Below are 13362 nucleotides of genomic sequence, written 5' to 3' on the forward strand. Positions count from 1 at the left end.
CTCCCACAGTGATAGAGTTTGAGAGGTAGATTCCCAACCAGCAAAATCCTTGAGGGTTAGTAAGAAACAATCTCTGCAGCTGCTGCAGATGTAATGATACCGCTACATCACTAAAAATGCATTACCAATTTGGCGATGTTACCAGATTGTCCATTTATCCATCCATAGCAGGGTAGAGTGACAGTAAATAATTATTTGGTACTTAATTTGTTACAGCTTCCTCTCACATCCAAGCCCTTCTCTCTCAGTGTTCTGGATCAGCTGGCTTCTCCAACTTTCCCTGAGGTTGTGAGAAAATACGTGAAAATCACATAATTAAAATCAAATCACAGAGTGTATTTGACTGTCACTTGATATATGCATGGATCTGCAGGGGTGGAGGGGACGGGTGTGGGAAAGGGGTAAAATTAATGTGACATTCTGCTCCTAGCACCCTCTTTTGCGACGTCCCCGTGGAATCTCCACGATCAGCTCTATAAAGGCTGTGAGAAAAACAAGTTTCAGAATTGAGACTAGAGAAGTCTTTGGCTTAGTAATTAAAGCCTGATGGAAGAAAAGCCTGTGCAGAAGGCGAGGCTCTCCAAGGCATTTGAAAACTGCTGTTTTCTTGGATGTCGCATACTATTACTGAAACTCGCACACCCCTTTCAGCCTGAATCACTGCCTTTATAAAATTATGCATCAAAATGTTATATTTTGTTCCCATCTTTGCTTCTGTCTGGCAGCCATTTTTAAATTAGGCACAAGTACCCTTCACACTTTTCTTCTCACACGTCTATTTTGTTGCTCAAAATGATAAGCTGCCTTCCGTGGTGAAATATAATGACTGTATTATTATTAGCTTATAAGTAGTAGTAATAGTCCTCAATGAACATTAGGCTGCAGCACCATGTTTCATCAGAGAACAGGTTAAACATCTCTGCTCTTCCCTCTCAGATAGTCTTAATTATTTACGCCCAGAAGAAGCAATAAAAGCATCTTAAATGTTGTTTTGGGGCAACAGGACTAAAAGGAATGAAAGCACAGATGACATGAGGGTGGGATGAACAAATTAATCAGCTCAAGAGAGGAAACATCTGCTGTATAGCAGCATGTAATACCACCTCTCTTAAGATCAAAGAGCTGTGAATTTGGAAGATATTCACTCATCTTTATTCTCTTAAGCAAAGCACTGTACTTTCAAGCACAGCATGAAGATAAAAATCTGACATTTCTGCTTGTTCAGATAACAAACTTTATGAATTCATCGCCATAAAATAAAGTGCCCTCTTCTAAATCACTTGTCAAATCTCACATTTTCTCTGATATCTCTCACACATTTTACTCACAAACCTGAAGATAATGCAGAAAAAAATTACATGCATTTAACAATACCTGCAATTTTTGAAAAAACTTTAATCATAACTCTAAAAGTTAGTCGCTAATATAATTTACTGACTGCAAAGAGCAGGGTTTAAATCTCCCAGACAGTCTCCTTAAATCACACTGTCTAGCACCTGTGTGGACTGTAAATTCAACACTGGGCTCATCTGTCTGTCTTGCAACAAGCACCAGAGCGGCAGACACAGAAATCTGAAAATTTCAAAACATCTGCTTTCTCTGCAACGTGTAAACACATTAACTGAAGAATGCCACCTTTCCCTGCTTACTGCACACGAGCAAACATTTACAGAAAATATGATGAATGTTGAATCACATCTTAGTTTCAAGGTCAGAAACAGTCCTTGAAAACTGAACAGAACATTGTGTGGAAGAAAAGAGATGGAGGAGGAGCTGTGAAACGTGCACGTGGTAAGACTGTGTTAACGCAAAACACAAAACCTAAACCTTTACTGTTAAGTTTTTGTCTCCTTTATGTGTTGGGTTTATCAATAACACATTATAGGGAGTGAGTGAATTAAGATTAGTCAGTGAATTGAAAAGTATTAATAAACAGTTAATTAACAGTTAATAATGCATCCACGGCTGGTGTTCATGTTAATTAAGGCATCATGTCATTGTTTAGATATTCCTTAAGTCGACAGACAAATTAACAAACTTTTAATTAACTAACAACTAGTGCTGTCAAACAATTAAAATGTTTAGTCATTAATTACAGGGTTGCTGTGGATTCATTTTGATTAATCACAATTAAATATCTTTAATTTTGAATCTATAATGTTCACGTTTTATTTTGCATGAGTGAACAGACTCAAGACAGAAGGGAATATATACACACTTAACATGTTTATTAAACACCTTCAACAGTTTCAACTAAACAACTTGAAACAACTGTTCCGTCTTGGGGTTTTTTATCCTCATATTTCCATCCAGAGGGCCAGCGTGCTGTTTAGTGTCCTCCATCTTTCTTGGTTGATTCTGCTGCCTGTCACTACCAGATCAGCTGCCCATTTTCACATGCATGACAGTAACTCTACTTGGACAAATTGCCCCAAATGTGTTGCCAGAGATGTTCAGAGTCATTCTGCACTGCAGGTGGGTTAATTGCATTAAAGTTTTTAATTAGATTAATCATGATGATGGATTAACCTGCGTTGATGCGTTACTGCATGGGTTAAATTTAATGTTCCCTCTTTGTAAAGTATTACCTACATTCACAAAAATAAATCAGTTATTTTTAATCCATTATAGGGTAAAAAAATGTGGCCTGAGCTGAGCAGGTGCACTGAAAAAATAATAAAAAAAAGAAAAAGAAAAAAAACTCACCTCATTTTCAGCTCAGTCACTCAACAATATAAAAATGCAAGTATGATAAACAAATCATTGCTTCCTGACTGGAGATTAAATACAGTTAGTCATCACTTTATTATCTGTTGTTGATTCATGGGACAGACTCCCAAAGTCACCCAGTAATAAACTAGACATGTGACTTCCCATGATCCTTTTATCTTTGTGGAATCTAATCAGATGTCGGTGGTTCGCCGTCCCCCGGAGGGGCTGTGGATAAGTGTATTATCTAGATCATTCCACCGCTGCTAACAAAATCACCACCAGCCGACGTTTCCTACCCAAGAGATGAACCCACCCTCCCTTAAACCAACTCACAGAGATTGTGGACGCACACACACTCATGCGCGAGGGTGATTAAGCCCTGCTCTTCACTAACATTAGCAGATCATGTGACTTTCATCAGGAAAAAGGATCTAGGGACATAAAACCATCTTTTGTGGACATAAATCCACGCAGGCTCTATTTATAAATGTTTACTATTTATGAATTTGAACTTCCTGTTCCCGCTGGCTGAATGTAAGCCTTTCCTGCTTTGGATCAAGCAACAAATTCTATTTTATTACTTTACCATGAGCAGAGAGACTGTCGGCTCAAATAGCAAAGCATGACTGAACATGACTCAGTGATTGGTCGGACAAAAACAAAACAAAGATGTAAGCTCTATGTCTGAGCTTTCGACTCTGTGGGAGCTCACAGGCACACAGAGTAACTGAGAGTAAGTGAGAAAAAAAATCAACATCTATGTATCTAAGAGTAGTGTGAGAGGAATGGTTGAAACGATAAGAGATCAGCAGCCTCACAGCCAAGGTCAGTTTCATCACGTTACCCATATGGTCCTCCTGTGTACGCCACGTGTGGCTCAGAGGATGCTGGGTAACGCTCAACCAGATGCAGATTTTCTTCACGTGAGCCTAATAGAGGAAACGTGGAAAGCTTATCATGAAAATTCATATGTATTTGTGTATAATATCGCAGTGTGTCCATGTAAACATATGCAAATGTTGTTTGAAAATATATCCTGCTTCTAATTGAATGGATTGGATCAGTCAGTTTTTTATTTTTCATGCTCTATAAATATAGTGGAATGTTCTTAAAGGTATTTTTGTCCAAAGCCACGCACAGATGTGTAACTAATGACAGTTTTCTTCACACAAGCATGCATCGCAAAGTAAACCCGTGCAGGAAACACACAAGGCAATAAACTGAATCAAAGGAGGATTTCCAACAATAAGCTCATGTTTTAGCCTTGATAAATGCTACACAAGTCTCAATAAAAATGCATCAGGAATAGCATATGATACCATTAATAATTAAGCATTTGTCTATTCTGAAAAGGAGACAGTAAAACACTATTGATATGCACAGTCAGGGGAGATTTGTAGTAGGAAAGTGCTTGGTGCAGGCTTGGATGGTGCCAAGAAGCCCATCGTTCACCTGAGTTACAGTGGCCATGATTGATCACAGAAAGGGTTTAGACTGAATCATTGTGCTCGCGCCCCAGAAGAGTTTCAAGGTTGTTCGCATTATCAACAGTAAATTTTGCATAATTGAGAGCAGGCTTGTACTACACCAGTCATTTCTCACAATGCTATAGACAACTCAAGCCATTTTTCCTCTCTAATAGCATTTTCAGCTCCGGATGTAATCCAGCTGGATATGAATATGAACATGTGGTTTATGAGCTTGAAATGGTGTGAGCAAAAACACAAAGTGGGTGTCATTTTATGGCTCTGACACAGCCCCACTGAGAATCATCAACGATAATTCTGTGGTTTACTTTTTCATCATCTAGTCGTGAAAAGATTAAGTTCTCTCCTGCTTCACAGTAACAATCATTTTGGGCTAATATATGCCTGGGAGCGGCAAGTAACTGCACTGAGGTTTAATTAAAGAAGAAACAGAAATACGTAGCAACCTGTAAGATTTTATGAGTTTATGAAGTACCCAGCCCCCCGAACGGGAAGCAAGGGTATTGTTTTTGGTTCGATTTGTTTCTTTCTTTGTTTGTTTCTTTATTTGTTAATACTCTTACAGCAAAACCATAGGTTGAATTCATACTAAATTTGGTTAATAGATCGCCAGTGACCCAGAAAACATGGTATTACATTTTGGGAAAACTAGGTCAAAGTTTAGATGTTTTCTGAATTTTTTTAAACATTTTTTTCCCCCATTTACTTATAATGGGTGAAATTTCACATGTCTGTAGAAGCAAAAGTATTGGTTCAATTCATACCATATTTGGTTTATAGATTGTCAGTGACCCAGAATAGATCTCATCACATTTTGATAAAATTAGGTCAAAGTTTCAATTTTTTGACTTTTTTAAATCTTTTTTTTTTTTTTTTTTTTTCCCCATTTACTTATAATGGGAAAAATTTCAAATGTTTGTGGCAGCAAAACTATTGGGTCAATTCATACCAAATTTGGTTTATAGATTGCCAGTCACCAAGAATAGTTGGCATTACGTTTTGGGAAAATTATGTCAAAGTTAAAATTTTTTATGAATTTTTTAAATCTTTTTTTTTCCCCATTTACTTATAATGGGCGAAAATTTCCCACATCTGCAGCAGCAAAACTATTGGGTGAACTCATACCGAATTTAGTTTATAGATTTCCAGTGACCCAGAATAGATGGCATTACATTTTGGTAAAAGTAGGTCAAAGTTTAAATTTTTTTAATTAATTTATAAAATCTTTTTTTTTTTTTTCCCATTTACCTATAATGGGCAAAATTTCACATGTTTGTAGCAGCAAAACTCTTGGTTGAATTCATACCAAATTTGGGTTGTAGATTACCATAGACCCACAATAGATTGCATTACATTTTGGGAAGTGTAGGTCAAAGTTTCAATTTTTAATGAATTTTTAAAATCTTTTTTTCCCCCATTTACTTATAATGGGCAAAATTTCACATGTCTGTAGCAAAAAAACTATTGGTTGAATTCATGCCAAATTGACTTTATAGACTGCCAGTGACCTAGAATGGATCTCATTACATTTTGGGAACAGCAGGGTAAAGTTACATTTTTTTATGAATTTTTAAAATCTTCCCATTTACTTAGAATGGCCAAAATATGTGAGAGGGGCGGACTTTGTTGTGCCTGTCACCACTTGTTTAGTTATGTTAAATGCCACATGTTCTTGTATCCCATATTTATCTTTAGATTCATGGGCCATATCCACACTGTAAGATGCTCAAATGGCTGAAGGACATTGTATTATTCCCACTGTCTTTCACAATATATTGCAAATGAAAGCCTGAATAAATATGTGCACACTCAAGGGGAGTTTAGGATACTTATTTATGAGGATATCTTCCACCTGTCTTCACCTTCTACATAAAAAATGTATGGTCGTTCACATCCTCACTCTTCATCCTCTCTTGGAGGATATGCATTAGTAAACTTAATTAGACATGGCTACTTCTCCATTGTGGTTTTATATGTGGTAGACGTCCTCCAAAGCCATCATATGATCAGAATATGCCAATTATTCTGTAAATAATTTGCATCGCACATATGTTTTCTTTGGAAAGTGGCTCATGTTTTTGCATATAAATCACAAACACGAGTTATATTACACAAACAGTGCAAAGCTCTTGTCTGTCATACATCAGATTTGAACAGTGTCGCAGATTCAGAGGGATTAGGACGGTGTAATTAACCCAGATGCAAACCTTGAGTATTTAGGAAGGCTTCATGATGACAGAGCCAGCAATTAGTGTATGTGTGAGTTTTTGTGCACGTTTGTGTGTGAGGAGCCTTCAAACGCACTGAATCAAGGTCCCCCACAGAGCTTTGTGGCTAAAAATGACAGCTCTTGTCTCATTCAGACAAGATTCGTGGGCGAGATGTCTCAGCGCCGCATTACGAGCTTTTGCAGCTTTTGAGATGTTTGGTGTGATCAAAACGTCTGCATTCCACAAGGAGTTCTGCATAAACACAATGATTATGGGATCAATGTTCATGTTAATGTCTGCTGCCATCAGGTATCGAGGTGAGTTTTAAAATAGTAACTGTTTGCAGATTTGAGTGTGAATCTTCTCCCCGTTTGAGGCTCCAAAACAGCTGCGACGAGCTGAACACACACAGGCCCTTCCTCCTCACAATGTTGTTTCTTCTGGGGGAAGAGGATGATTTAAGATCTGTGCATTTCATCACTTCACTGTGGCATTTTTGGGGAAATTTACTGATCGGTGCATTCACTCCAATTTTTGACTGATCACTCAGGTTTGTCCAGATTCCACACATAAAAATAATGTCTCAAAATGTTCAGCAGCTTTGAATATAACTTTTCAAAACCAACTCTCTGATGAATAAACACACCAGTCGGATTATGGTTGCTCCGCTTACTGTTTGTAAATGTTTTGTGTTGTCGATGAAGCGTGCAGTGCTCATACATGGCAGGGGACCATGCTTTTTTACTCAACACTGCTGATCCAGTAAGATGTGGCACTTGACATCCACTCTGTTATTAAATTTTCACACACTGCTGACCACAATATCATCAGAACCAAATGTTCCTGCTGTGTACCCCCAGGTGCTTGGACCACTTTATGTGTGTATGGGAATGATTTTTTTGTTGTTGTTGTTCTTGTGTAACCTATAAAGACCCAGTGCTACTTTTGCGGCAGTTCCCAGCTAAATTTTCTCTATATTTTACCCTTTCTAAGTGATTTGTCACAAATTACTATAATATTATTGTCTGTATTTTGCATTTTGTAGTGTAAATTGTGTATTTTCCTATATTTAATTCACAGATCATATAGATGTTCATTAAAGCTGAGTAAATTCAAAGATTATTATATCAGAAACTAAGAAAACTGAGGAAAAAGTGACTTTTTCAGTAAACGTATCAATAACAGAACATAAAAACAAGTTTTCAGTATGGACTACAACCGCTGCTGCTGACAAAAAATTATTACTTGGAGAAATGTTCGTCGGAAATCTTGACCTTATATGTGCAAATGTCCTGACGTAACTAGCTATAGACGTAGCAAATTAAGAAGGAATTAAAACGGGTTGTAGAAATCTACTCAGTTATTGCCAAAATGAATATAAAGATAGCTTTGTGGCACCTGGAGGGTTCAAATTCAAAATTTTTGAATTACTAGGGTCTAAATACAAAAATAAATGTACCAAAGACTAATAAAAGTGAGTTTAGCAAATATGACCCCTTTAAAGGTTAGTCAATCAAAACAGAGAAAACCAAAGAAAATGTGACTTTTTGATCATATAAACAAAAATCTACAATCACTATCATTGCTCAAACTACATGGGTTTCACTGGTGAATCAGTGTTTCAGAAGATGATGGTGTTTCCATGTTCACTATGGAGCCTCTGAACATCCAAATAAGACACATCTGATGCTGCTGAAACCCTGAAAAACTGTATTTTACCTGAATTATTGAAATGTACTGTCAGGATCATTGATTTAATAGTTATTAATCTTTTTAGACCAATAGATGCTTTTGGTTGCCTGCAGCTGTTTAGGTCTTTGAGGGTTAAAAGAAATGAAAATCACTACAAGTCTGTTCATGTTGAGGCTGTGCAAACATCTTCATCAGCTCAGACTGTGGAGACAGACAGGGATGATGATGTCACCTCCATGACTTACTGGTTTATCTCTGTATTTGCTTATTTTCATATTCTGATACTGAATGGGTTAATAACAAACAGGAACCATCTAGTGTGTCCATCCACTGTCATTGATCCAACTCCATGGTTTTACTGGTGAATCAATGTTGTAGAAGATGACAGTGTTTCCATGGTAACAACGGAGCCTCTGAACATCCAAATGGGTCATATGTGATGACCATGAAAAGATGATAAACTGCATTATACACTGATTATTTACATGTATTGATAGGATTAGCTACGGTGGCCCAGAGGTGCAACAGGCCAAAAAATTATCCACTTGACGAAAAAAATTATCTACTACAAGAAAAAAAAAAAGAGAACAGCCTAAAAAATTATCCACTAGATGAAAAAAATTATCTACTACAAGAAAAAAAGAGAACAGCCCAAAAAAATTATCCACTATAAGAAAAAAAGAGAACAGCCTAAAAAAAATCCACTACATGAAAAAAATTATCTACTACAAGAAAAAAAAGAGAACAGCCTAAAAAAAATTATCCACTAGATGAAAAAAATTATCTACTACAAGAAAAAAAGAGAACAGCCCAAAAAAATTATCCACTGTAAGAAAAAAAGAGAACAGCCTAAAATAAATTATCCACTACATGAAAAAAAATCCCCTATAAGAAAAAAAAGAGACCAGCCAAAAAATTATCCACTAAAAGAAAAAAAGAGAACAGGCAAAAAAAATTATCTACTAGCCCAAAAATTATTCACTATAGGAAAAAAAAAGAACAGGTGGAAAAATGTATCTACTATGAGAAAAAAAAGAGAGCAGCCCAAAAAATATCCACTATAAGAAAAAAAAAACATCAGCCACCTTTTCAATTACGGGGGCGCTGTTTACCCGAAAGGTGTCTTGCTTTAAAATTAAGACCACCACAAAAAATAAAAGGATAGGCTGAAAAATTTTAAGGCTTTCGGCTAATGTGGCTAATGCTAAGGAAGTACCCCACCGGAAGTGGAGGTCGTGCGCTAAAAAATAAAGTTATTTTAAACTATAGATATTTCCATTAATATAGTTTTGCAAAGCAGTTAAATGATTAAATACGGTTCCAGTGTCTGCTCAAGGTTAGGCATGGGCGTTAAATGGTTAAGGTTAGGGTTAGGGTATGGTTGGGGTTAGTTTTCAGTGGTAAATGGCCCTTGTGTGCACTGTGTGAAGGTTCGTTGCTAAGCTAATGCTAACGCGAAAAGTTGACGGCAACTTTGTGTTATTTTATTTTGAGAGAGGAGAAGAGGAGCTTCCTGTGGAGCTCCACTATCATGGCATTGCCCATTTGTTTGCAGGTAGACCTCTCCTCCTCAACTCAAACGGAGTGTCTTTACTAACACTAGATCAAGAAGGACATTTTGTGGAGATAAAGATGTGTGCCGTGGTACCGCAGTGCCTCGGCACCTGGCAACGAGCTGAGCTGTGGTACCGAGCCATGGTACGCATGCCGTGCTGGGGTACCTGGCACCGAGCCGTGGTACCGCGGTACGTCGCGGCACCAGCCGAGGTGCCACGGCACCTCGCGGCATCAACCGTGGTGCCGCACCAGCCGAGGTGCCACGGTACCTCGCGGCACCAGCCGAGGTGCCACGGCACCAGGTGTCGGTGCCGCAATATGCACTTGCTGTCTCTCAACAAATGGGCGATGCCATGATAGTGGAGCTCCACAGGAAGCTCCTCTTCTCCTCCTCTCAAAATAAAATAATTTTAGAACTTCTTGTAGCGAATATTCATAAAAATGATATTGAATGTCAGGCAGTTGAACAATTCAACACCGTAATCACACAATTGTTTATTCGCACTGGTAGTTCACAAAGTTGCCGTCAACTTTTCGCGTTAGCATTAGCTTAGCAACGAACCTTCACACAGTGCACACAAGGGCCATTTACCACTGAAAACTAACCCCAACCATACCCTAACCCTAACCTTAACCATTTAACGCCCATGCCTAACCTTGAGCAGACACTGGAACCGTATTTAATCATTTAACTGCTTTGCAAACTATATTAATGGAAATATCTATATTTTAAAATAACTTTATTTTTTAGCGCACGACCTCCACTTCCGGTGGGGTACTTCCTTAGCATTAGCCACATTAGCCGAAAGCCTTAAAATTTTTCAGCCTATCCTTTTATTTTTTGTGGTGGCCTTAATTTTAAAGCAAGGCACCTTTCGGGTAAACAGCGCCCCCGTAATTGAAAAGGTGGATGATGTTTTTTTTTCTTATAGTGGATATTTTTTTGGGCTGCTCTCTTTTTTTTTCTCGTAGTAGATAATTTTTTTCACCTGTTCTTTTTTTTTTTATAGTGAATAATTTTTTGGGCTAGTAGATAATTTTTTTTTGCCTGTTCTCTTTTTTTTCTTTTAGTGGATATTTTTTTTTGGCTGGTCTCTTTTTTTTCTTATAGGGTATTTTTTTTTTTATCTAGTGGATAATTTTTTTTTGGGCTGTTCTCTTTTTTTTCTTATAGTGGATAATTTTTTTAGGCTGTTCTCTTTTTTTCTTGCAGTAGATAATTTTTTAGTCTTGTGGATAATTTTTTTAGGCTGTTCTCTTTTTTTTTCCTGTAGGGATAATTTTTTTGGCTGTTCTCTTCTTTTTTTCTTGTAGTAGATAATTTTTTCATCTCGTGGATATTTTTTAGGCTGTTCTCTTTTTTTTTCTTGTAGTAGATAATTTTTTCATCTGTGATAATTTTTTTAGGCTGTTCTCTTTTTTTCTTGTAGTAGATAATTTTTTCATCTAGGTAATTTTTTAGGCTGTTCTCTTTTTTTTTCTTGTAGTAGATAATTTTTTTTCGTCTAGTGGATATTTTTGGCCTGTTGCACCTCGGGCCACCGTAATAGCGGATCAACAGGTATTAACACTTTAGATTTTTTTTTTTTTTTTTTTTCCATTTTCAGTTTATTTATTTTTAGACAGGGACAATGCACAATATGCATTAACCTTAAAAAGAAGAGATGTATGCCAGTTTTAGCACTAGGGCTAATTTCCACCTGTAGTCCCTGGCAGGCTGATGTTATCATAAAAAAACAAAAAAACAAACAGACATTAATAAAACTAAACATTAAATTAGATTAGTAGATGATTTAGTTACCAGTAGCTGTTTGGGTCTTTATGGGTTAAAAAAAAATGCAGGCATCACTAGTGATTTATTTTACCTCCAATACAGAATAATATGAAATACTTTATAGATATATTTTTCCCTGTTGCAAGGCCAAGGCAAGTTGGACATGAGAACGAATGGTTCTTAAGCCTCAGGGTGGAAGAATTGGAAACAGTAAGTTATGTATTTTGCAAATGCTTCAGTTACGAGTAATTTCTCATTGCTTATTTGCACTTTGTGAGTGAATCATACATCACATCAACCGGTCTTTCTCAGTATAATGCAACATACTTGAAGGGGTGATTCAGCAGTTAGCTCCTCTGGTAGTGAAGCAGGAGTTTCCTATTCACACCCGTATCCACCTCACTTATGAATAAGAATGACTACAGATGTACACATTGCCACTGGAAAATGACATGACGTTTGCCACAATAACCCTTAAAATATACAATTAGAATTCTGCGTGAAACATGTGGGTTTTTCTAAAAGAATAAATCAGTAATTTCAGATGAGTTATTCTCTTAAAACTCCAGTACTCTATGCACCAGCACATCAAAGTTTTATTTTAGACTATAATTCATGTCTGAAAAGCGTAAAATAATTTGGTGCAGCACAACTACAACTGCTAAAATCTATCCTCAGTATCTATCATAATGAGACTGTCAATCTATGTTTACCCATGATTTGAATCACTGAGAAAAAGCCAAATAATCATTATTTTCCTGCTAAACACACCTGGCATCTACTGTCTGTTTTATTCTTCATAATTCAGGTGTTATAAAATATAGCTATTAAATACAGTTTCTTGTTTTCCAACTCTCCAGATGAGCTGTTACTTTAAAACAACGTGCAAAAATAGTTATGTGGCTTAAGGTCAGTTGGCCCAATAGATTTATGGTTTTGTTTGGTGAAAGTAATGAGCTCCAGCTCTGCGGCACAGTCAGGAGTAATAGTCTTCTTGCACACTGGGTTCTGCTGTTTGTCAAAATGGATGACTATAATGAGGAGTTCATCTTTATTTCCATCTATTTTATTCCATCCTTGGACTATTTTAAGCACGGCACGAATGACGGCAATCAAAACGAAAATAATAACGATAAAGTGCCTCAAAGAAAGAGAATTCAATTAAGACATTTCAACTTCTTCTTTTCAGACATTTACAATTTATAAGCTGTAAACTGCAAAATCATATACAAGCTTCAAGGGCAAAAATAAAATTCTTAAGGTGTACCTACTGTCTAACCACTATATGAAGCGCTGCTGGGAAAATGTGGCGAGTATGAAAAGAAGGTGGCCTTGCAAGCGCGGCATAAGGAGGATATCTTTTGAATACTTTGGTACATGAGGCTGTTCAGTCAAAAGTGATAGAAAGCTGTCCTTGGGAGGACATGCACAACAGAGACAAAGAATAGGAGGTCACAAAACAGCTTTGCCAACTCTGATAGAGCGTGCAGTGTGTGCAGAACATGCCTACAGCAGACATATTCACTTCAATTCACTTTTATTTATTATAGCACCAGCCATAAAGCACAATTGTATTAAAGCACAACAGAAATTTAGTTTAAGATCTTTAAAATACTGTAAAGAAACTCAGAGAGCAAGACCGTGGCAACAGATGTACAATGTTATGCACTCACGTAAGGAAAGTGTATATAAGAAATTGTACATTTATTAGACAAAAAAGGTAAACTTTGTCTATGTTTTAGGTCTCACTAACAGCTCCTATAGTATTGCTCTTTATGGATAGTATGCACTGCCTTCACTATTACAGCTACATATTGTGCAAAGCTTTGATTTTGGTTGTCATAATCTTATTTTCTCTCTTTTTTCCCCCCTACTGTTTCATGGCACTGGTGGAAGTAACATCAGCTTCCTCATAAAACGTGACAGTTTG

At 36.9% G+C, this 13362-nt stretch overlaps 1 pseudogene; it reads left to right on the top strand.

The window, feature by feature from the left end:
- Positions 1–510, top strand: part of LOC115424808 (tectonin beta-propeller repeat-containing protein 1-like) — a 17932-nt pseudogene extending 17422 nt beyond the window's left edge.
- Positions 511–13362: the final 12852 nt, after the last annotated feature.

The sequence above is a fragment of the Sphaeramia orbicularis genome, chromosome 8, assembly GCF_902148855.1.
Source record: "Sphaeramia orbicularis chromosome 8, fSphaOr1.1, whole genome shotgun sequence".
Lineage (NCBI taxonomy): Eukaryota > Metazoa > Chordata > Actinopteri > Kurtiformes > Apogonidae > Sphaeramia > Sphaeramia orbicularis.